Below are 24,909 nucleotides of genomic sequence, written 5' to 3' on the forward strand. Positions count from 1 at the left end.
TCATTATTATATTTTTTCTTACTTTAAAGAAATTATACATAAAACATTTTCTTGGGCCCTACGCACTGTGCCTAATGGAAAAGTTGGCTCTGCCCAATCCATTAATGATTTCTGGCTTTGAAGTTCACCCACACAGAGACCCTTTAGTTAATCATCCCATGGGCTAAATTTCTGATCTCTCCAGTAGCAAAACAACTGGTCTTAGCAATGATTGGACAGAAAGGTAGCAGAGTTGAATGTGCAAGACTGAAAACAATATATTCTAATCTCTATTTGATGGCACATTAATGTGCCCTTGGACAAATCCATTCAATTTAGCCTAATTACCTCTGTTTGTTCAATTAAAAATAACTCATGGGAGGCTAGGTTGGAACACTCTGAATCATTATATAAGACTTCATATGGTGAATAAAGTTGCCTACCTGACTGCTGTTGAGTAATTGACATCTGTCACAGAAACTGAATAGAGAATCTGAATTCATAGGCTGTATAGAATCTGATCTCTCATGCCTCTTAGTTCATAATTATTTTCAGCTGGAAAAGGCTCTCGTATTTTCCAGCAAGCAAGTGGCTCTGAATTAGTGTAAAGCATGATAGATCGAGAGGAACAAAGCGGCTTAGTTTCTGTTCTTAGCTGCATTGCAAAGGCAGAAAGCCCTTCCTTGCTTTTTCCTTTCACACACATTTTATTCAGAACTCTTTCTCAGCAGTGTGCCCAGGTAAAAACTGATGTTAGGTGAGGACTTTCTTACCTTCACTCAAATTCCATTCTAGGATGTATCACTTCCAGGTGGGCTCAGATCTGATCAAACACTGGAAGTTGAGTCGTCGTCCCCCCCAACACCCCCCACCCCCCCACCCCCACCCCCCCGCCCATAGCTCCTTTTTCTACATTCTTTGATATGCATAATAGGGCAAAGCTGCTGCTGCTAGTGTCATAAAGCACTAATTTCCACAAGGAATCTGATTATTGCCAATCTTAATGCCAGAAAGACTGAAGTACTTTACACCATCATGTATCCCATTTACCTCAATGAACTGCTTTCTGAAGAGAGCTCAGCACCTCTTCACTGCTGGGGGGCCTCAGATTAGGTGCTGACTACTTGTGAGGGCTCTTTCTCCCTTCAAAATCCTCAGAAACTTTGCCTTTACTTCCTTTACAATGGCTCCCAGAGGTTGTTCAGACAACAGTTCTGCATTCACATGCATAATTGGACTGCAATCTTTTCTCGGTCGCAGTATCTGGGGTGCATGGTTGTGGGGGTGGAATTGGTAATCAGAGGAGCAGCTATTGTATCAATATTTGTGGATTTTAATTTATTCCTTCACAACGTATTTGCGGATTTTAATTTACTCATTCACAACATATTTATTGAATACTTACTAAATACCAAGTTTTAGATTCCAATACACAAAGAGGAAAGACAGTTTCTATTCTAAGAGACTTCATATAATCTGAGGGAAGAGACAATAAGAAACAACCCTTATGCTGGAGAGAGAGAAACGCTATGATTAAAACAGTCAGAAAAAGATCTGTGCATGTTCTACAAAAGAGAAATAGCAAGTTGGTGACAACTTATGGTTAATACCAGATACATTCAGATTGTTTATTTGGGCTTAATATGTTTTTCCTACTTCCTGGTTTCTATAGGTGGTAGGTACTATTCTCTGATTCCTGCTGTTTCAATTTTGTTTAATATCATCTGGTGTCCTGAATTCTGTTTATTTTAAAACTCATCCTTCCCCAACACCATTTTCTTATATTCCTCTAGATTTTCTACCAAAGAGGTAAAATGTTCACTTTAAAAGTTACATAGAAAAAATATATATGCTTTAAAGATGAAGAGGCAAGGAATTGCATTAGTTTCCCATGACTGCTGTAACAAATTACCACAGTCTTGGTGGCCTAAAACAACACATTTTTTTTTTCTTTCAGTTCCAGACACCAGAAATTTGAAGTCAGTTTCACTGTGATGAGGTCAAGGTGTCCCCAGGGCTGTGTTCCTTCTGGAGGCTGTAGGGAAGAATCTGTTTCCAGGTCTTTTCAGCTACTAAAGGCCACTTACATTTCTTGGCTTGTGGCCCCTTTTTCTATCTTCAAAGCTCATCAATCCAACCTTTACTTCCAATGTCACATGGCCTTCTCTCTGATTCTGTTCCTTCTCCATGCTCCTTATAAGATCCTTGTGTGCCACTTGGATAATCGATGATAATCTCAAAATCCTTAATTGCATCTGCAAAATTGCTTTTGCTATGAAAGGCAATATTCACAGGTTCCAGGGATTAGGTTGTGAACGTATTTGCGTGGCCATTATTCAGCCTACCATAGATATTTTGAGCCCAAGGAATTTATGGAATACATTCAGGGCTATGTTTCCCAGTGGCATGTTCTATGCCACCACACACATTTTCCCAGTCCTCAGTCCATTCCTGGATCTTGGTTCTGTATCAAAAATAGATAACCCTGCTACGAGTGGTCATTCTTATTTATGTTTTCCACGGTGAACATTTCACAATTTTCTCATATTTTAATTTAAAATATATATGAACATTTAAAAAAATGCAATTGGGGTGATTCTGCTTCACTGACATTTAAGTCATCTAAAAATTTCACTTGGGAAAATGCTCGTACATTCACAAAACTGGAGCTGTTTCTCCCTCAATTCATGGTCTTAAAAAGTAAATATGGTAGTTATTAAGTCAGAGTTGAGGGACTTCCCTGGCGGTCCGGTGGTTAAGACTTCACCTTCCAATGCAGGAGATGCGGGTTCAATCCCTGGTTGGGGAGCTAAGATCCCACATGCCTCATGGCCAAAAAACCAAAACATAAAACAAAAGCAATATTGTAACAAATTCAGTAAAGACTTTAAAAGAATGGTCCAATATATACACTACCAAATGTAAAATAGATAGCTAGTGGGAAGCAGCCGCATAGCACAGGGAGATCAGCTCGGTGCTTTGTGACCACCTAGAGGGGTGGGATAGGGAGGGTGGGAGGGAGGGAGATGTAAGAGGGAAGAGATATGGGAACATATGTATATGTATAACTGATTCACTTTGTTATAAAGCAGAAGCTAACACACCATTGTAAAGCAATTATACTTCAATAAAGATGTTTAAAAAAAAAAAAAAATGGTCCACATCAAAAAAAAAAAAAAAAAACTTAAAGAATAAAAGTTAGAGTTGAGAGCCATAGAAAAACAGACACAGTTTCCAGAGTTTCATTTCTAGTGAGATTGACCTTTGCTCTAATTTTACATTTAGTTAGTCTTCAGTGAGGAAAAATTTTTTTTTCTAAATTAACATCATCTCAGCATCAACAAAAGAAGAGTGTGTGTGTGTGTGTGTGTCTGTGTGTGTGTGTGTTTCAAATGGAGACAAAGTGCTTCTTGGTTTTTCACTGAGCAACTGCCCATGAGGTTATGGATTTAATCAGCATTTGATAAACCCAGCTTCGCTAAAGCTATTTATACCTCCTCCCTCCAGCATCTAAGTAGGCTTGCAATGGCGAGATCAAGTTATGCAAAACGGTTCCAGTATTAGGAATTCACCTTATTCTCATTTCAATATCATTTTTTTGTCTATTGATGAGCAACATCAATAGAAGTGCTATGTACTGTTAGAAACCAAAATGTTTATTGCACATCACCAGTGATTAGAGAAATGTTAGTGATTTTTATAAGCAGTACATTTGCAAAAGATTAGGATGATAAAATGTGGACAAGGGCATCTAGTATTTAAAGTTAAAAATTACATGCACATTTACAATTCCTTTGGAAAAATCTGTTGTTTATATTACATATACTTTGCATTTTCAGTTTGGAGACCCACCATTAACCAAAGTTAGCTAAATATTGATAGTTTTGGAAAATTCTGAACTTTAATTGACTATTGCTATGACTATCTTGTCATTTTCTTTCTTACATTTCAATTCTAGTCTTTAGGGAGGCAATATTGGGAGGTAGCTAGAGCAAAAATAGGAGGCTGGATGCTGTCCTCAGCTTACCTGTCACCACTTGGCAAGTTGTTCAGAACAAACACTGCAAAGTATTCTTGCTTCCAACATCATAATGCCTGGTGAGATGCTATTCCCAGTATGTTTTACCTGGGTGTAAAAGCCCTACAAAGATGCAAAGCATCTGCATTTATATTTAGACTAAATTATCATATTTTCTTTAATATTTATTTTATTTTACTTTCATATACACTTTAATGAGTGATTTGGACAGGCCTCATGGCATTTTAAAAAGAAATACCTCAAGAAAACGATTCACATTTGGCTTTGATTCTGACTCATTAAGTCCTCAATTGAATTGATAACAGTCTCTACCATTTTCAAGGTAATCAATTTTAGATGAGAAACAATAAAATCACCTTGGCCTCAGATGTGAAGCCACAATTACCATTTCCATCCTTAGTACAATTTCACCATGGCTATCTATACCTAAAAAACTGTCAGCATGACATCAAAATGTCGTGAAAGAGAATATGAAGTCTCTATCTTCATACTAGTATTATCAGTTCTATTGCCACCCCCAAGTCTTACAAATCTTGTTGATAGGTTGACTCTGCCATCCTTAATTTCACTGATCAGGTGGAAAAAAAAATCACTGTATATATTTCTCATTTATTTTTTTCTTTCTACTTTGTTGGTTAATCCTAGCTTTACCGTAGATTATGTAATTGATTAGCTTTAAGCTGTTTAAACAAACACACAACTAAGACTTTGTTCTCTCTGTTATGGAGTTTCCACTCGATTCCTTCCTTAAGCAAACATTTTTACACTGTCAATATAAATACTAATATGTGCTAAGACATAAGTGCAGTGAGTGCAATAAAGGAAAAACTCATGATCAGAGAATAAGAGACAATGCGGCAAGTTACTTACTTTCTGAACTCTGGCTTTTCAGCTATAATGTGGGATTTATATCTACCTTGTAGAATTGCTGTGAAGATGAGATAAAATCTCATAAATGTCTTATGGCAGTACCTAAGGTCAGGATCAAGCCCTCAAAAGTAGTAGCTCTGTTTATTAGTAGTAGTAGTAGCATTATCAAAATCATTATTATTTCAGGGACTTCTCTGGAGGCACAGTGGATAAGAATCCGCCTGCCAATGCAGGGGACATGGGTTCAAGCCCTGGTCCGGGAAGATCCCACGTGCCGCGGAGCAACTAAGCCCGTGCACCACAACTACTGAGCCTGCGCTCTAGAACCTGGGAGCCACAACTACTGAGCCTATGCTCTGCAACAAGAGAAGACACCACAATGAGAAGCCCGCACACCGCAACGAAGAGTAGCCACCACTCGCGGCAACTAGAGAAAGCCCACACGCAGCAACGAACACCCAACGCAGCCAAAAATAAATTTTTTTTAAAAATCATTATTATTTCAGAGTCTTTCTAGGGAAATGAGTGAAATGAATCCTGAGGGAGATCGAAATGTGCCTAATTATGATTTGGTTACAATAAAATTGCGTAAAGTCAAGAATCTATAACCACATGTACAAGCCCCTTTATTCCTGAGAAATTCAGACACTTCCCTCAAGATTTTGAGTATAACTGACAGGACGCTGAATATGCTGGTTTAAATAGTTAAAAAAAAGTGATCACTGTCTTATGATATCTTTTGATCTTCTACTAAGGAAGCTGTGCAAGCAAGCCTGTCACCTTGTCTTTTGTGCTTATTTTGTCTCCTTTATTTTTCATGAAGTGCCTAGAGAAGGGCACTTTCAATTTCAGCCACTTATTATTCTGCAGTAATTTCTGAAACATTCATAGGAACGTGGTTGAGGAACTGAATACAAGTGTGACTGAAGAAAGCAAGTAAGGTCATATTAGGACTTCTGGCTATGAATGACAGAAACTCAAACCAGCTTTTTTCAAAAAAAAAAAAAAAGGAAAGATAATTTATAGGCTCTCTTAACTGGAAAATTTAAGAGCTGAGTTTTGGAATTGTGATTGTTATGGAAGAGAGAAAATTCTTATGGTGATTAAAAATGAGTGTGAGAACCTGCATTAATATTGGAAAATAATTATAGGCCAGTGAAAGTTTCTGCTGAAGCAAGAATGGTGGTCAAATTTGAAGATAGTCTTTCCAGTAAGGAAACAATGCATTTATTCAGCAAATTTTGATAATGTACATGGCTGGACCATATCTGGTTGCCCCTCTACACAGACTTTCTGCCTTCTCCACCCTACTATGTGCTTCGGGACTGACTCATATGAACCGGGCTTCCTTGTCCTCCACTTTCTGATTTGTTTGCTCAATGTGAAGCACTGTTTGAGAGTTTAAGAGTAGAAGGAAAGAATTCAAGGTATTTATTCCCATAGTTCCTCCCTGCTCTGCTGTGGGTTGGCTAACACACTGTGTCCCTTGACCAATTCTTCAGCTTCTTTCAGATGGGTGTTTCCTACAGTTGTAGGTCTCAGAAGAGTCCAGCAAACATTTGCTTCCTTTGTCCTTTCAAGCCTACAGGTGATGGCAGCTTTCTGCTTTTGCAAGCTCATGGGTATTTTACCATTCTTTATTGGTTTTCTTTAAACCTGGACACAGAAGTGTAAAAAACTGGTTTATTAAACTATTTTCAATAACTCCTTATGATGTCGCTATCTTTTTTCCTGCTGATTTCATGCCTGATACAATAATTTATATCAGGTCTGGCCCCTGAAAAAGACCTTCAAAATGTAATTCTGTAATTGGGTTTCTCTCATATTGGATGGGTACACTAACCTCATTGCGCAGATGGGAGGATGAGCTTTATTGATACCAATTCTTCATCTCCCTGCAATAGAATTGTGCAGCCATCCTCTTGCCATAGACTCAAGGTGGGCAGAGTGAACTTCCTCACTCTTTTATGAAAGTAGATAAGTTTTCAAAGGCATAGACCAAAGACCACTAGGGTCACAGTGGTTTTGTGGGTTATATGTTCATAATCTTAAATCAAAGAAAGCAGTAGCATCTATCCTGCATGTCTCCTCAAGGTTCAGGAAGGCTTTAACCTCTATAAATCTTTAGCCACCAGAATAATTACTTTTAGATATCAATTCCACAGAGCAAGAATTTAAAGAATTAAATAACTGCCTTTGCTCCATGTGGAAAGTATCTTAAGTAGTCAAAGCAAGATGAAATTTTCCAGTAAGCATTTATGTAGAAAAGTGAGTAAATTGTTTGAGTTGGATAGTGTTTAATGAATGTTTTTATACTTCTCTGGTAATGAGAGGACAGTGCTGTGAAGTGGGGAAAAGCCCTAAATCAGGCATAATGTCTACTTTGTTACAATCCTCAGATTTATATTTAGTATCATTTCTATTGGGAAAATCACTTAATCTGTGTCATATCAGTTTATCTTTTTAAACTGAGAGTTTAAGGGACCTCTAAGTTTGCTTCTATTTTTATATTTCAAATGCCTAAGACAGTTTTTAATTCTTTTTGAAATTTGTACCTTCCAAGAGGTGTTCCAAAGCCTCAGCAACTTGGTGAAGTCAATCAGGAACACAGTGTTCCCAGTAGGAAGTGGAATGTAAACATAGGCTGAGTATCTCAGTGACCTTTAAAATAGTGGCACCATGCTGGTTGCAAAGTAATATCATACCACAGCACTGTCAAGACCATGAAACAAGACATTTAAACTAAATACCAACAAATCAAAAAAAAAGGCGGGGGGGAGTACCACTGAATAATCTCCTTCACTGTATTCCAGTCAGAATCCAAATAGAAAGTTTTGGTAGTTACAGACTTCTCAAAGGCAATTTCAACCTCATGCACAGGGAAAGTATGAATAGTCTATTGGAAGGATTGGAGAAAAGCAAAACATTTCCTCTAGCATCCAAGTAGCTCCCAACATTGTTGGGAAGCTCTCTGCGCTAACAGAGAAAAGTCTGCAAAAACACAAAAAAAGCTAACAGAGACAAGGCAGGGCAGCTGGTGCTGGCCTTCGTTTGCTAGAGAATGTGCCAACCTCCTTTATTAGGAGGAGGACTTGTTTAGGGCAAATGTGCTGACCATCTGGGATCCCTCAAGGCTAGTGCTGGGGTTTGTGCTTTCTTTCCCAAAGTTAAAATGCATGGCATTGGGCTACCAAATGGGTTATAATGGAAAAGGGGGCTTGAAATGAGCATCGGGTGCCAAAACATAGACAAAAATGGGGGCCAGAGAACCAAGAATACAGGAATAAGGAATACTAGATTTAAATGGAGAAAAGAGGTGAGGAAAATGCGAACAAATTCTGGAGCCAGAGGGTCATTGCTCATGATAGAACTTTTAGACCCTCCCAACATATGTGTGCAGAATTCTGGGATGAGAGAAAGGGATAATGCAATAAACATCACATCTCTTCACCATTCAGGTTCTGAACAGTTGAAAAATAAAATAAACAGTAGTTATGGAGGATAAATTATCACTTTTATTAACCAGTGTCTAGGCTGGAGGACTTATAGGTGGGAGAGTGAAGTAGGATCACCAGTATTGGACCCTTGAATTAGACAGCCATAGGCACCCAGTTGCTGAGCCAGCAGAGGCCTCCTTGCAATGTGGAGATCTGCCCAAGTAGGACTCAAGTGTGAAGAGGTAGAGGAGGACCTGTCTTGTTGTAAGCAGGCTTGGTCCTAGAGAGAGATGTAGAGCTGAGCCAAACTTGTCTAGTAACCCTACCCAAGTTTACCACTCAGATAAGTCATTCTTCTTCCTCAGGGCAGAGCAAGTAAAGCAGAGGAGAGAGATCTATGTTCTACTGGTTGAATTCCATTCTCAGGAAGCGAGTAGAAATAGGGAAAGCACCTTCTCTACTTATAGGAAGTGGCCTCAGTTGGATGGAGTGGCTTGGACCAAGGTAGAAAGAGCTCAAAAACATATGGAGTATCAGCCAGGGAGGGTGGAAGTCACAGTGCTGTGCTCTAGGACCTGGAAGGAACAGTAACTACCCCAATACAACCTCTATGCAATTGATATGTTTTTAGGAGCCTTGAAAACTGAGCCAAGGATAAAAGGATAAAATACTGTGGTTGATATTAATCAACCACAGTATTTTCATCATCGCATTCCCATGTCTGTCTGTTCTTCAACACTTCCCTGTAGTTGCTTGTTACTTAGTACTTTTCAAAATACTTTCACATATTATGATTTTGTTTATGCTAATAATCAGCCTTTCTGGGGAGGCAAAACTTTCATGATCATTCCTGTTTTATAGAAAAGTACAGAGAGCTAACATGTCATTTGGAGGGATGATATTTAATAGAAGAATTAAAACAAGAACATGGGTTTCCTAAAAATTGTATGAGTGGAATACGAAACTCAATTTACTTGATAATACAAGTAGAAACTAACAAAGAAAACTAAGATATGTCTCTTACATATTGGCCTTATTCTCAGAATATAAAAATTCAAATATCTGGAGTTTCAGGCTAGGGCAAAGTTGTCAATAAACATCTTGTGTGGAAATCTTTGATCTATTCAGTACATGAGCTAAAATTTTATACAGTACTATATAGAGAAAAATCATTTTTGTTTTGTGTTGTTTGTTTTAACAGATCTATTAAAGGCAGATTTACAGATATTTTATTTCAGATTTCCTTTTGCTAACTCATGGTAATATAGAAAAACCTTTCTAACTATTATTTTTAGGAAAAAAAGAACATTTATGTGTAAGCCAGTCACTTACTCACTTATGCTGAGTGCACAATAAATGCCAGGCTCTATGTTTAGGTGCCTATTAAAACAAAGAAGAAAAAGACTTGTATTTAACTGAGTATATTCAAGTCAGAGAAATGGACACACAGATGAGCCTAACAAATTATTACAGCTTAAATAATTGGGGGATATACAGCCTGCAATGGAGCACAAAGGATAAAACAAAGATAATTTGTTTTAAAGTCTAAACTTTTAAATTTTCTTGGAAATTTTATATAACCTATACATTCTTTTCTACCAGAATTTTACTTTACAAATTGTACAGGAGCTGGTTTTACCCTACTTAGCTTATAAATAAAAATGATTTATTGTTACTATCCATAAAAATTGTTTTAAAAGAAAGAGTAAATGATTAGTATTATCACTGCATGATTCATCACTTTAGCATTTCCCTGGTTATCACAGTATCATGAGGGTAGGGATCAGGAGAGAAAAACAGTTGGATCCCAGAGCAGTTAGAATAAATAAGGACTGAATGATATGTTTCTAAAAGATAGCATGTTTCATTATCCTAGCTGAGAACAGAGTGACAAGTCCCTATAGAATCTCTACACTGACCTGGCAATAAACAAATAATTTAATGAATCCACAGAAAGAACATACTTTTACGATTTTCTCTCTGCCTACTGAAGTATTTTCAATGAAACACAGTATGTCCCTAATCACATAGGATCCTATGGAAATGACTGATGCCATGACTGAAATATTGAGCCATCTTTCAAAAAAACAAATACTTTAGTAGTGTTTACATTGCAGGACTCTTCATCTATGAATAGTTCTTTAGAAAGTCTTATTCTGGATAGGAAAATGAGCCTGTGTTAGTTTGCCTGATGAAGCATTCTTAATCTCCCCTGTCAATTGAATAATTCATTCCATTCAAGCAGAGAAGATCCCAGGGGGTCTTGTCTATCTTATGATGAGAACATAAGCCATACTTACAACACAACTGCCCAGTTCTGAAGCACTCAGTTCTAAAAATATTCACCTCTGTCAATAGGAGAGCCACCTGAGAAGACATATCAGGTACAATTATCCACCGTTTTGTAAGGGCTCTTCATTATGATTCATTATCTTTTCCAAACGGGTTTACATCCCATCATGTCTTTTTGAAGTGAAAAATCTACCCATTGTGTGTTTCTCATAGACAACTGAGATAGAAACAACAAGTAATTCATCTACTTGATTTCCTGAGTTTGGTAAAACTCTTGAGACAATCACTGGCTTTAGTGCTAATAAATGTACTACAGTAGATTGGAGCATGCCCCAATGAGGTCATGAGTGGCTCCACAAAGCCAGGTGGGGAAATATCTGAGGTACAAAGTCACTAGGCAGCATTTTTAGAAATGACAGGTCATTTGTCACATAGTGAGAAGTAAACAGCATTAGGCTGTAGGTGTAAAACTGGTAGCAGAAATGCAGAAGCCTCAGGAAGGGCAAAGAGAGAGGAAGGAAAGTATTATGCCAAAGGCTTGATTTGGGGCATTCACTAACAGTCTGATAAGATCAAGCTTCATAGCGCCCAAATAAGGGAACTTAATAAGAAGACACTTAATCAGTGTTGGTTGATGATGATAATAAGCTTTGAGGACAGAACCAGCCAAGTCTAAGCTAGGTAGTGCAGGTAAAAATACTACAGGTAGCACTGAGTGTATAGGTAGTATTGAGGGTCCCAAGAATGGAAACCCTAAGTCAGGAGGAGGATGAGGAAATAAGAGGTCAGCAAGTGTTATGGACTGAATGTATGTGCCCCCCTCCCCAAATTTATATGTTGAAGTCCTAACCCCCCAGTGTGGCTGTATTTGGAGTAAGGAAGTAATTAAGACTAAATGAGGTTATGGGGGTTGGGAAGTCGTGATCCAATAGGTGTCCTTATAAAAAGAGGCACCAGAGCTTCCTCTCCACTCAGTCACTCATTGCCACACCCTCAATTCCTAGAGCATTGGAGGTGTTTAATAAATATTGGTTGAGTAAATTTCACCTTGGCAAAATTGGCCAGAAACCCGCAATAAGGGCAAGTGGAAACAAAACCAGAGGATAAAATAGCTCCCAGTACACTGTTTTGCATGCAAAAGACACGGGACTGCTATTATATCCCAAACAAACAGCTGCAGAAGCTATCACAATAACTTCTCCAAAGTTTCACTGTAAAAGTCATTCTTTAGACTACTAAACAAATGCCTTTGGGCCCATTTGGTTGTCTTTTGAAAGGCAAGAGGTAGAAAATGCAATTGATGAAAGGCAGCTCATTCAGGATGAACATAATGGACTTCCTCATTTTTCCAAGAAAATAGCCACTGAGTGATCATGACCTAACACTGAAAACAAATGTGGAAGCAATGTGCAAAGGCCAAAAGTGTGTGTGTGTGTGTTGTATGTTGTGTGTGTGTGTGTTTATGAAACACCTCATAATTCACAGATTGTTCAGATAACTCAAATTAAATCAAAATACAGATTATTAATATAGTGAATGTCATATGCTATATGTACATGTAAAGGAATTTTATAGGGAACTACTGGAAAGCTTAGGAGCAAGCTCCACAGTATAAGCCTAACTTAAGCCACTGTTTATGTCATGTACACTTACATGCCATTAGTCAAAGCAAATCCTAAATAACAAGCAAAAAATCAAGGAGTGAATACATTCATTTTATACACCAAGAAGTCATGGCAATGATGTGCATGTGTAATCATATTACAGGGGAATAAAGTGTTGGAACCAGTAATTCGATCTAATACACTTGGTATTTCCTGACTTTTAAATTTTTTGAAAATCTTTATGATTATTTGTGTTATGCTACTGTAGCATTATTTCGTGGGAGTATTATGTATATATTCCCAAATCAAGTCAATTGTCCCTTATATGTTTTGTGTATATCTTCTCTCACATATCCTAAACTGGTTTGTCTTTACTTTTTTTTTTTTTTTTTACAGGGGAAAGCGCGAACGCAGTCCCCCACTACCACAAATTATGCAGTCGAGTTTCCCACATTTGGGGAAATCGCAAGGGTCAGCACATCCGGAGTGCAATGGATAAGCCTCGCCCTGGGAAAACCACCTTCGTGATCATGGTATCTCCCCTGCCAGGTAAGTATTGTCTTCACTTTTTTCTAATACTTAGAGAACCAAAAAATTTCACTGTAAAGTAATTGACTTTATCACTTTTATGATGGATGCTTTTTCTATTTTTTTTAAAGAAGTTCTTCACTACTTCAAAAATTACAAAAATATTTTTCTATATTAATGTCTTTAAAACAGCAGTTTTACCCTTAACAAGTAAATCTTTAATTCACCTGGGAATTTTGGAGGTTGTGGTGGTCCAAATTATTTTCAACATGGATTCCAGTTGTACCAGCACCTTTTGTTGAAATATCTGCATTTCTCCACTGATACGTTATGCCATGTCTCTCATATATCGTGTCCATTTACACGTGACTTTTTTTCTGGGCTATTTGTCCAGCCCATTGTTCTACATGTCTGTCACTGAAGCATACGGTTTTATTTATTAAAAATTAATAATAATTTTGATATCTAGTTTAAAAAGTCCATGTGCTTTGGGAATAGGGCAAGTTACAATGTCCCAAAAGTCACTGTCCTTACTGTGATCATCTGTTTTTCTTGAAACTCACCTCCTCACTAAATTGTAATAATTTATCTATCAATATATTTGGAATGCCTATATGTACAATCATATCATTAGTGAATACTGACAATTCTGTTTCTTCTTTTCCATTCCTTATGATTTTTTTTTGCCTTATTAATGACCTCCAATACAATGTTTAACAAACATAATAAGAGCAAGCTTTCTGGTCTTATTGCCAATCTCAAAGAAAACCTTTTTCATTTTGTTACTAAGTATAATGTTGCTATATATAGCTTTATTTAACCTCTATCAGATTAAGAAATTTTGCTTTTTTCCTCAGGTTTCTAACATTTCTATCTTATATGAATATTGAATTCGTCTACATGTACTGAAATGAAAATATAATTATTATCCTTTAAGCTCTTAATGTGGTGAATTACATTAATTGATTTTATAATATTAAACCAAACTTTGATTTCTTAGATAAATTCAGCATGGCTGTGATTTCTTATTCTGTTTTCTGTAGTATATTTGCTGATATCTTGTAGAATATTTCATCCTTTATTCACAATAGAAACTGGCCTGAAATTTTTCTTCTGCATTCTATCCTTCTCAGGTGGTGGTGGCATCAATATTATACCAGACTCAAAAAATGACTTGAGAAGTTTTTCACATAATCTGGAATATTTTGTGTAAATCAAATACTTTCTTCCCTGAGAATTTGATAATACTCAGCTGTGAAATCATTGAATCTTGGATTCCTCTTGTGAAACAACTTTTGATTGCTGGTCCAATTCTTCAATTCAAATTCAGGTTCTTTACTTCTTCTTAGTTGGTTGTGGTAGCTTATATTTTTCTAGAAATTTATCCACTGTGGCTAAAATTTCAAATTTATTATTATGATGTTTTCCCTGGTTCACTGTTACATTTTTTATGTCTGTGTCATTTATAATGACATCAGTTTTTTTATTCCTGATGTTTGTGCCTTTTTAAAAATCAGTTTCACTGGAATTTTTCAGTTATGGTAAGGGTATTTTTCCCCAAAGAATCAAATTTTCTCCCTGTTGATTTTTTCAATTGCATGTTTATTTTCTATTTTATTAATTTCTTGTCTTATGTTAATTTTCATACTTTTACTATTTTTTAATTCTTATTATAACGTCTTGAGAAAGATCTCAGTTCTTTAACTTTCACCTGTTCTTTTTTAAATACTATACATATTGAAGGCTATTTTTCCTTTAATATGTAAAAATACATATTTATATTTTATCCAACATTTTGAGCAGTTTTCAAGCAGAGATTTAATATGAATAACTTGATCCAACATTTTGCCTGAAGTCAATACTCCACTCCTGTTGATGGAACCACCACCTTGCTCTTGGCTTGTCCTATTCTTAAAATTGTTAAAAATATAGCATTTTCTATCTTTCTCCAACTTGTTTTTATTCTTCCCAATTCCTCCTTGATTTCAATAACTTACTATATTCTGCCTCTACCAAGTAAGCCTATTATACTTCTCTTATCCTATACAGTAGATTTCCTTTCTGATCAGTTTATCCAGCAATGATCATCTGGGATCATTGCATAAAGATCACAAGATACTTCTAGATTTCCTGGTCATTTAAATTCCTTTAACATGTACAAATATGTTTAATCCTTATATCCTGAGTTTCATTAATTCACATCATCTTTATTATGAGATTTAACTTACTTAATTTTAAATATAGAGCTTCCTAGGTTCATCTTCTTATTCAGATTTTTCAAGTCTTAAGAGAATATCTTACTTACCCTAAAACCCCGAAACAAAACAATCTGGGCAAGCTTCAAAATCATAATAAGCTGAAGACACAGAGAAAAACAAATGAGCTAAAATAAAGAAAGGGATAAGATATTCATATAATTCTAGTGAGAAGAAGAATATGCCATGTAAGAGGTAAGAAGAAACAGCTGGAATTTTAACAGTTGTATGTAGGCTAGTGTGACATAGTAACATCCTAAGGAACCTCAGCTACAGATTAAATCTGTCACCACCAGCCAATTATTTTCCTCAGCTCTTCACCAAATATTCAGGAGTAGTATACAAAAACCTGGGGATAGAAAAAAGGAACTCAGAGAAAGCCTTCCTGCATGTTTAAGGCTGTAACCTTAGCAAGTGAGAGGTCAGGAAAAGAAAGATGAAAAAAATTTATCAGTGGCCACTCAAACTTTCAAATGTCAAAGACTGGGGACACACCAGTAGAACTGAGAGAAATACATCCAGGTCAAGCTAGGTCTTCACAGAGTGGACAGCAGCTGCTCTCTGAATGTCATGGTGAAAACTCAAGGCTCAAAAAGATCTACCAAGGACCAGCAAGCACAGGGGTACAAGTAGAAGCCAAACACAGAACAAAACAAAAAAACTCCATAGCTGCTCTAAACCCTAGCAGCCGGAATGCAAAGCAAAAAAAGACAACCCACATAAACAAAAATGTGTAGCTCATTTGTAAAATAGGCAGATTTCCAGAACGTCACTAGTGCTCATATACCAGATTCTACTAAAGGGAATGCCCTGATCTTAGCCTCAATGTGCTTAAAGTCAGTGGTAAAATAAATCAAAGCCACTATAAACCTCAGAGCCAACTCATCTACAGATCTGAATGACTTAGAGAACTCTCCAGCAGTCTGAAAGAAATGATGTGCCCTTTCTGAAGGTAAATATTATTTACTTCTGTCTCGACTTATATTTTATACAAAATTATCAGTATATAATTAAAATAAGTATAGGACACATAGAAAAGGAAGAAAATAAGACCCTTGTTCAAGACAAGAAATAGCTAATAAATGCAGACCCAGAGATTTCCAAGATGGTAGAATTGACAGAAATTTTTAAATAATTGTGATTAAAATGCTATAAGTTCTAGTAAAAAAAGGTAGATAAGATGTGCAAAGAGGTGGGTAAATTTATCAGAAAAATGAAAGCGTAATCAAAACTAAGTGGAAATGTTCATAGTGAAAATCACCAAGTCCAAAATGAACAATTTATTTAATGGACTTAACAGCTGAGGAGATGATCAGAAAACTTAAAGATAGGTTAAATAGAAAGAATACCAACTAAAACTCAAAGATTTTTTTAAGTGAACATAAAAAAAAATTATATGTAATTGTAGTCCCAAGAAAAGTGAAAGGATGAGGCAGAATAAACATTTGAGATAACAGCTGAAAACTTTGAAAAACTAGTGACAGACATCAACCCATTGATCCAAAATTCTCAGTGAAGCAAAGAAGATAAATACAAAGAAAACTATACCTAGGTACAGCATAATCAAATTCCTAAAAATCAAAGATAAAGAACAATTCTTAAAAGTAGCCAGAGAAGAAAGGACTCAATATAAAGGAAGAAAACAATATAAATGATTCTTTTTACCAGAAATAATAAAGGTCAGATGACAATGGAATGATGTCTTTAAAGTGCTAAAAAAAAAGATAAAAATTGTCAAACCTAGAATTCTATCTCCTGTAAAAATATCCTTTAACTATGTAAGTAGTATAAAGATGTTTTCAGATAGCCAAAAGCTAAGAGAATTCATCTCCAGCAAATCCAAATTCAAAAGAGAAGAAAGGAAGAAAGGAAGGGAGGAAGGGAGAGAGGGAGGGAGGGAGGGAGGGAGGAAGGAAGGAAGGAAGGAAGGAAGAGAGAGAGAGAGAGAGAAAGAAAAGAAGTTATTTAAGCTGAAAAGAATGCCAGAGGAAACCCAAGATCTTCATGAAGGAATAAAGAGTATCCAAAAGAGTAAATTGCTGAGTAAATATAAAATGCTTTTTAAATTACCTTATTTACCTAAGTAAATATAAAATGCTTTTTAAATTACCTTTATATAATATTTTACATTTCTAAAAGACTTGATCTTGATTTAAAAGTGGTAACAAAGATTTCTGGAGGTTTAGAGTATATGTAGAAGTAAATTATAATAACCCAGGAAAGAGTGGGGAAAATAAATGGAATCATACTATTACAATTTTTATAAGATTTTTATGCATGTCCTGATATGATGCATTATTATTATTTAAAGGTAGACTGTGGTAACTTAATGATTCCTGCTGCAGTTTCTAGAGCAACAACTAAAAAATAAAATAGACATAGCTAAAAATACCAATACAAGAGAAAAATCAGATATAAAAAAGTTATTTACCAAAAGAAGGCAAGAAAGAAGAAACAAAGAAATAAAAGTACAAATGGGATAAACAACTAATACTAAAATGGGATACTTAACCCACTCATATCAACAACTACATTAAATGTAAATGGAATTACCATTCCAATTAAAAGACAGATTGATACACTAAATAGGAAAACAAGATCCCATTATATTCTGTTTACAAGAAAAAAACTTTAAGTATAAAAGCACAGGCACACTGAAAATGAAAGTATGGAAAATAATCTTATGCAAACACTAAGCATAGGAAAGCTTGTACGGCTATACTAATTTCAGGTAAAGCTGACTTCAGAACAATAAAATTACTAGAAACAAAAGAGTGCATTTCATGACAAAATAATTTATGTTTTCAAGAAAACATAAAAGTCAAACATGTATGAATGTAATTATAGCAGAGCTTCAAAATATATTAATCAAATTTGACAAAATAATGGAAGAAATAGATAAATCCATAATCAAAGATGGAGATTTTAATTTCCTTTCTTAGTAACTATTAGAATAAGTAGACCAAAAGTCAGTAAAAATATAAAAGATTTTTTAAAAAATTGTCATACAATCTGACCCATTTGACAAGTATAGAATACTACTCCCATCTACAAACTATGCATTCAAGCACATCTGGAATTTTCACTAAGAACATATAGTGGGCCTTAAACAAATTTTAATAAATATCAAGTAATTATAACAAAACAGAACATGTCCTCAGACTATTAAAAGTATTAAAGTATTAAATTAGAAATCATTAAGTATATTTAGAATATATAGATAAATTATAGAAATTTTAATACATAGAAAATGTATGCATTTAAGTAAATATGTATTTAAATATATAAATACATATATAATAAATATATAATTATAGAAATATATAGAAAGTATAAATACGTAGCAAATGTAAAAAGTAAACAAAACATTCTTAAATAGTCCATAGGTCAAAGACCATATACAGGTAAATTAGAGTATATATTGGAATAAATAGCAATAAAGCCACAGCATACAAAAATATGTGAGATGTAGTTAAAACAATGCTGAAAGAGAAATTTATAGCTTAAAATGCAAGTTTTTAAAAAGATGAAAGGTCTAATATCGAAGACCTAAGATTCTCCTTGAAGAAGTTAGAAAAAGAAAAGTAAATTAACCTCACACCTGTCATAATGGCTATCATCGAAAAGTCTACAAATAGAGAATGTTAGAAAGGATGTGAAGAAAAGGGAACCCTTGTACAGTGTTGAACCCTTGTACTGTAAATTAGTGCAGCCACAATGGAAAACAGTATGGAGGTTCCTCAAAAAACTAAAAGTAGAACTACCATATGATCCATCAGTTCCACTCCTAGGTATATATCTGGAAAAAAAACCCCAAAACACTAATTTGAAAAGATACATGCACCCCAATGTTCACAGCAGCACTATTTACAACAGCCAAGATACGGAAGCAACCCAAATGCCCATCAACAAATGGATAAAGAAGATGTGTATATACAATGGAATATTACTCAGCCATAAAAAAAGAATTAAATTCTGCCATTTGCAGCAACATGTATGGACCTAGGGAATATTACACTTAGTGAAGTAAATCAGACAAAAACAAATACTGTATGATATCACATATACATGGAATCTAAAAAATAATACAAATGGATGTATATGCAAAAAGAAATAGACTCATAGATATAGAAAACAAACTAGTGGTTACTGAAGGGGAGAGGAAAGGGGGAGGGGCAAATTAAGGGTATGAGATTAAGAGATACAAACTACTATGTATAAAATAGATAAGCAAGAATGATATTTTGTATAGCACAGGGAATTATAGCTGTTATCTTATAATAACTTGTAATGGAGTATAATCTGTAAAAATACTGAATCACTATGCTGTACACCTGAAACTAATATAATAATGTAAATCAACTATACTTCAATTAGAAAAAGAAGAGTAAATTATATACAATGTAAAAGAAAAAATTAAAAATGATTGGAAACCACTGAAATAGAAAATGAACAAAAAAATTGAGAAAATCAAGAAAGGTTGGTTTTCTGAAAAGATTAATCTAAGTTGACTAGTCAGGAAAAATAGAGGAAATAAAAATTAACATCAGAAATAAAAACACTAAAGTGATAATAAGGACATATTATGAACAATAAAAAATGCAGATAAATATGATACAGTATCCAGCAAATGGATGGATTTCAAAAACATCATGTTAAATTTAAAAAGGAATGGAAGACTGCTTCCCAAGTAATTCCACTTATATGAATTCCAAGAACAGATAAAATTCTTTAATAGTGACAGATATTAGAAAGTTATGAAAGACATGGTAGGGAAAGGGAGAAATGACTGAAAAGGTACATGAGAGAAATTTCTGGTGTGCTGGAAATGGTCTACATATTCTTCTTTTTTTTTTTTTTATTTTTATTTTTTTTATTTTTAAACATCTTTATTGAAGTATAATTGCTTTACAATGGTGTGTTAGTTTCTGCTTTATAACAAAGTGAATCAGTTATACATATACATATGTTCCCATATCTCTTCCCTCTTGCATCTCCCTCCCTCCCACCCTCCCTATCCCACCCCTCTAGGTGGTCACAAAGCACCGAGCTGAACTCCCTGTGCTATGCGGCTGCTTCCCACTAGCTATCTATTTTACATTTGCTAGTGTATATATGTCCATGACACTCTCTCACCCTGTCACATCTCACCCCTCCCCCTCCCCATATCCTCAAGTCCATTCTCTAGTAGGTCTGTGTCTTTATTCCCGTCTTGCCACTAGGTTCTTCATGACCTTTTTTTTTTTTTTTTTTCCTTAGATTCCATATATATGTGTTAGCATACTGTATTTCTTTTTCTCTTTCTGACTTACTTCACTCTGTATCATATTCTTTTCTTTGGTGTTTACACAGGTTTCTACAATTGTTAAATCTGAGCAATTAAGGTCTGTATATTTTATTCCATGATAACCATTCCTCAGTTTAGAAAAATCTTTAAAAAATTGAACTTCGTTACTTGCATCCTGTATTTAGAAGAGAGATTGAACCCTTATCAGTGCCTTACTTTTGACATCTTCATGATCTGATATTCCTCCTTTGCTTATTAGCTTTCTCCTGATCCACTAACCCTATATATCTTCCCAAATATGTTTTTCCCTTTCTATTTAATCTATTAAATAAAGCTATTTGTGCTTTCTGGAATACTGTCATCCTTGACCTATTCAAATTCTTCTGATCCCTCAAACCTCAGTTCTAATCCCCCTTAGGCTTTGGCCATCTATTCTTGCCATTATTATTAAAATGACTAATAATAACTATCATTTATTGAGAATTTTACATGCTGTACCCTATGCTGTTTACATATTTAGTCACTTCTCACAGCAAACACATGATAGGTAATATTATCCCTCTCTGTACAGTAAACCAAGGCTCAAAAGCAATTTTCAAAGCATTACACAACTAGAAAGAAGCAAAGCCAAAATTTTCTAACTAGTAAGACTGTGCTCTTGATCCCACTGTATCACATTCAATCTTATGCTTTCTTTTGGTATGAGTAAGCACTTTAATATAGTGGTTTTTGTTGTTGTCACTGTCTCTTAATAGAAACTAGGGCTGACCTTTCTTTTACTCCTTCTAAAACACTTAACCTATTTGTAGTCACAAAGACAACTAGGGAAATAGTTGCTGATTGATTGAAAATAAAGTTATTGTCTCCAAGTCTCTGTGGCTAGATTTTTGCCTAAGTAAATAAAGGAAACACCTATAATAATTATGGCTAAGATAATGGGAGTTTTGTTGACATATGACTAAATTATTGCCAATACTATCACTGGGCTGACACACCCTACAGAGGTTATACCATGGTAATGATTAAGGCCAACCTCTTAAACATTAACATGAATACAGGGACATAGTTATTATCTGTACAAATATTTGGTATTCATTAGCAATATAATGAAAGCAAGGCTAAGTCATCTGGGTAAAGAGCTTTTAACACAAATTAAAGCTGGGGTTGTTTTATTCTACTTCCTTGTATTTCGGAAAAAAAGTGACATATGGATTGTAATTTGAGTTGTCTTTTGTTAAATTAATTGAGTGGACGTTTTCTGTCATCCTTTGTTTCTTTGCATAAAAGATAAATATTGTCTTTCTGAATATCTCAAGGTGTTCTTATTTTATATATCAGTGAATACTCATTGTGCAAGTTTTCTCCCCCCCACCCCGCCACTTCTCCTGATTTTCTCAACATCACAGGGAACTACAGTTATTTGTCTTTCTCTTGACCTCAGACTGCCAAGTAGGCATAGACATTGGGAGGCATAACAAAAGACTGGAGGGCAGGTACAGAATAAAATCCAGACTGTTTCTTTCTTCTCTCTCTACTCCTGGTGACATCTTTGACAGGGGTCACATAGCCTGCTGACTCCAACTTCCATTACACAGCCTTCCACCTGCCCCCATGATTCTAACTCCTATAGGAAGATCTAGCTTCTGGATTCTGGTCATACTACCTCTTCATCTTATTCCTCCAGCTTTGGGGTGGCAGTGCTGTCCTGCCGCTGTTAACTCTAGATTGCTTCACCTTCTGCTTTTTGTTGTCTCAGCTCAACTCTCTATTTAAAAAAAAATAGATAACCAGGTTCTAGTAATTGTTCCCTGCATTAAATCCCCCCTTTTCGAAAGACCTGGAGAGGTGTCTGTTTTCTTATTTGGACCTTGACTGATACATATATTAACCATTCTCTTTTAAATTAATCAGTTAATATGATCCAGTGCCCATATACTTCAGTAATGTACTTTCAAAAACTTTCAAAAGCAATAGGAAATAAACTTCTCAGAAAGCAAGTAAACAATTTATGAAAATCCTTTTATTTTCTGTCTTGCTCATTCAAGATGTGATGACAGCAATCAGTATCACTATGGAAATCTCATTGTCCCTATTCTTGTTGATACTATAAAGCTAAAATTCACACTGATGAGCATGATACTACTAATTTCTCTGATTTGGTCTGTATTTCCTTCCTTTGAATTTTTTGGTATATTTCAATTTCTGATTGGATTTGTCAGGACCTTTAATTGGTATGTTTAACATAAAATATTACCAATTAATTAGTAACCAGTAGAAGTCTTTCATTAAATGAAATAGACTAGAGATGACAATCAAAATAGTGCTTTAAGAGAGAAGTAGCCATACTTTTGAACAATGAGTCAGTCTAAGGAAACATCTTTTTTCCTATGGGTTTATTAATAAATTAGCAAGTTTTATTAATTTATCTAGTTTTCTTTTCTTGTTTTTTAAATTGGAGTATAGTTGATTTACAATGTTCTGTTAGTTTCTGCTGTACAGCAAAGTGAATCAGTTATACAGACACATATATCCACTCTTTTTTAGATTCTCTTCCCATATAGGTCATTACAGAGTATTGAGTAAGAGTTCCCTGTGCTATACAGTAGGTCCTTATTAGTTATCTATTTTTTTTAATAGCTCTTTATTGGAGTATAATTGCTTCACAATACTGTGTTAGTTTCTGTTGTACAACAAAGTGAATCAGCCATATGCATACACATGTCCCCACATCCCCTCCTTCTTGAGTCTTCCTCCCATCCTCCCTATCTCACCCCTCTAGGTCATGGCAAAGCACTGAGCCGATCTGCCTGTCCTATGCTGCTGCTTCCCACCAGCCAACTATTTTACATTCAGTAGTGTGTATATGTCGATGCTACTCTCACTTCGCCCCAGCTTCGCCTTCCCACCCCATGTCATCAAGTCCATTCTCTATGTCTACCTCTTTATTCCTGCCCTGTAACTGGGTTCATCAGTACCTTTTTTTTTTTTTTTAGATTCCATATATATGCATTAGCATACAGTATCTGTTTTTCTCTTTCTGACTTACTTCACTCTGTATGACAGACTCTAGGTCCATCCACCTCACTACAAATAACTCAATTTCGTTTCTTTTTATGGCTGAGTAATATTCCAGTGTATGTATGTGCCACATCTTCTTTATTCATTCATTTGTCGATGGACATTTAGGTTGGTTCCATGTCCTGTCTACTGTAAATACTGCTGCAATGTAAATTGTGGTGCATGTCTCTTTTTGAATTATGGTTTTCTCAGGGTATATGCCCAGTAGTGGGATTGCTGGGTCATACGGTAGTTCTATTTTTAGTTTTTTAAGGAACCTCCATACTGTTTTCCATAGTGGTTGTATCAATTTGCATTCTCACCAACAGTGTAGGAGGGTTCCCTTTTCACCACACGCTTTCCAGCATTTATTGTTTCTAGCTTTTTTGATAATGGCCATTCTGACCAGTGTGAGGTGATACCTCATTGTAGTTCTGACTTGCATTTCTCTAATAATTAGTGATGTTGAGCATCTTTTCATGTGCCTCTTGGCCATCTGTATGTCTTCTTTGGTGAAATGTCTATTTAGGTCTTCCACCCATTTTTTAACTGTATTGTTTGTTTTTTTGATATTGAGCTCCATGAGCTGTCTGTATATTTTGGAGATTAATCCTTTGTCTGTCGTTTCATTTGCAAATATTTTCTCCCATTCTGAGGGTTGTCTTTTTGTCTTCTTTATGGTTTCCTTTGCTGTGCAAAAGCTTTTAAGTTTAATTAAGTCCCATTTATTTTTGTTTTTATTTCTGTTACTCTAGGAGGTGGGTCAAAAAAGTTCTTGCTGTGGTTTATGTCAAAGAGTGTTTTTCCTATGTTTTCCTCTAAAATTTTTATACTCTCTGGCCTTATATTTAAGTCTTTAATCCATTTGGAGTTTATTTTTGTGTATGGTGTTACGTAGGGTTCTAATTTCATTCTTTTACATGTAGCTGTCCAGTTTTCCCAGCACCACTTATTGAAGAGGCTGTCTTTTCTCAATTGTATGTTCCTGCCTCCTTTGTCATAAATTAGGTGCCCATATGTGTGTGGGTTTATCTCTGGGCATTCTATCCTGTACCACTGATCTATATTTCTGTTTTTGTGCTAGTACCATACTGTCTTGATTACTGTAGCTTTGTGGTATAGTTTGAAGTCAGGGAGCCTGATTCCTCCAACTCCATTTTTCTTTCTCAAGATTGCTTTGGCTATTCGGGGTCTTTTGTGTTTCCATACAAATTGTAAGATTTTTTGTTCTAATTCTGTGAAGAATGCCATTGGTAGTTTGATAGGGATTGCACTGAATCTGTAAATTGCTTTCGGTAGTAGTCATTTTCACAATATTGATTCTTCCAATCCAAGAACATGGTATATTTCTCCACCTGTTTATGTCATCTTTGATTTCTTTCATCAGTGTTTTATAGTTCTCTGAGTACAAGTCTTTCACCTCCTTAGGCAGGTTTATTCCTAGGTATTTTATTCTTTTTGTTGCAATGGTAAAGGGGAGTGTTTCCTTAAGTTCTCTTTCTGATTTTTCGTTATTGGTGTATAGGAATGCCAGAGATTTCTGCGCATTAATTTTGTATCC

General features: G+C 35.3%; 1 non-coding gene across 1 annotated transcript; it reads right to left on the minus strand.

Moving 5' to 3' along the window:
- Positions 1–12,614: 12,614 nt before the first annotated feature.
- LOC133097109 (U1 spliceosomal RNA) lies at positions 12,615–12,778 on the minus strand. The gene has a single exon (XR_009701982.1). It is a non-coding gene; the product is annotated as a U1 spliceosomal RNA (small nuclear RNA).
- Between the last annotated feature and the right edge of the window lie 12,131 nt (positions 12,779–24,909).

The sequence above is a fragment of the Eubalaena glacialis genome, chromosome 8 (assembly GCF_028564815.1).
Source record: "Eubalaena glacialis isolate mEubGla1 chromosome 8, mEubGla1.1.hap2.+ XY, whole genome shotgun sequence".
NCBI lineage: Eukaryota > Metazoa > Chordata > Mammalia > Artiodactyla > Balaenidae > Eubalaena > Eubalaena glacialis.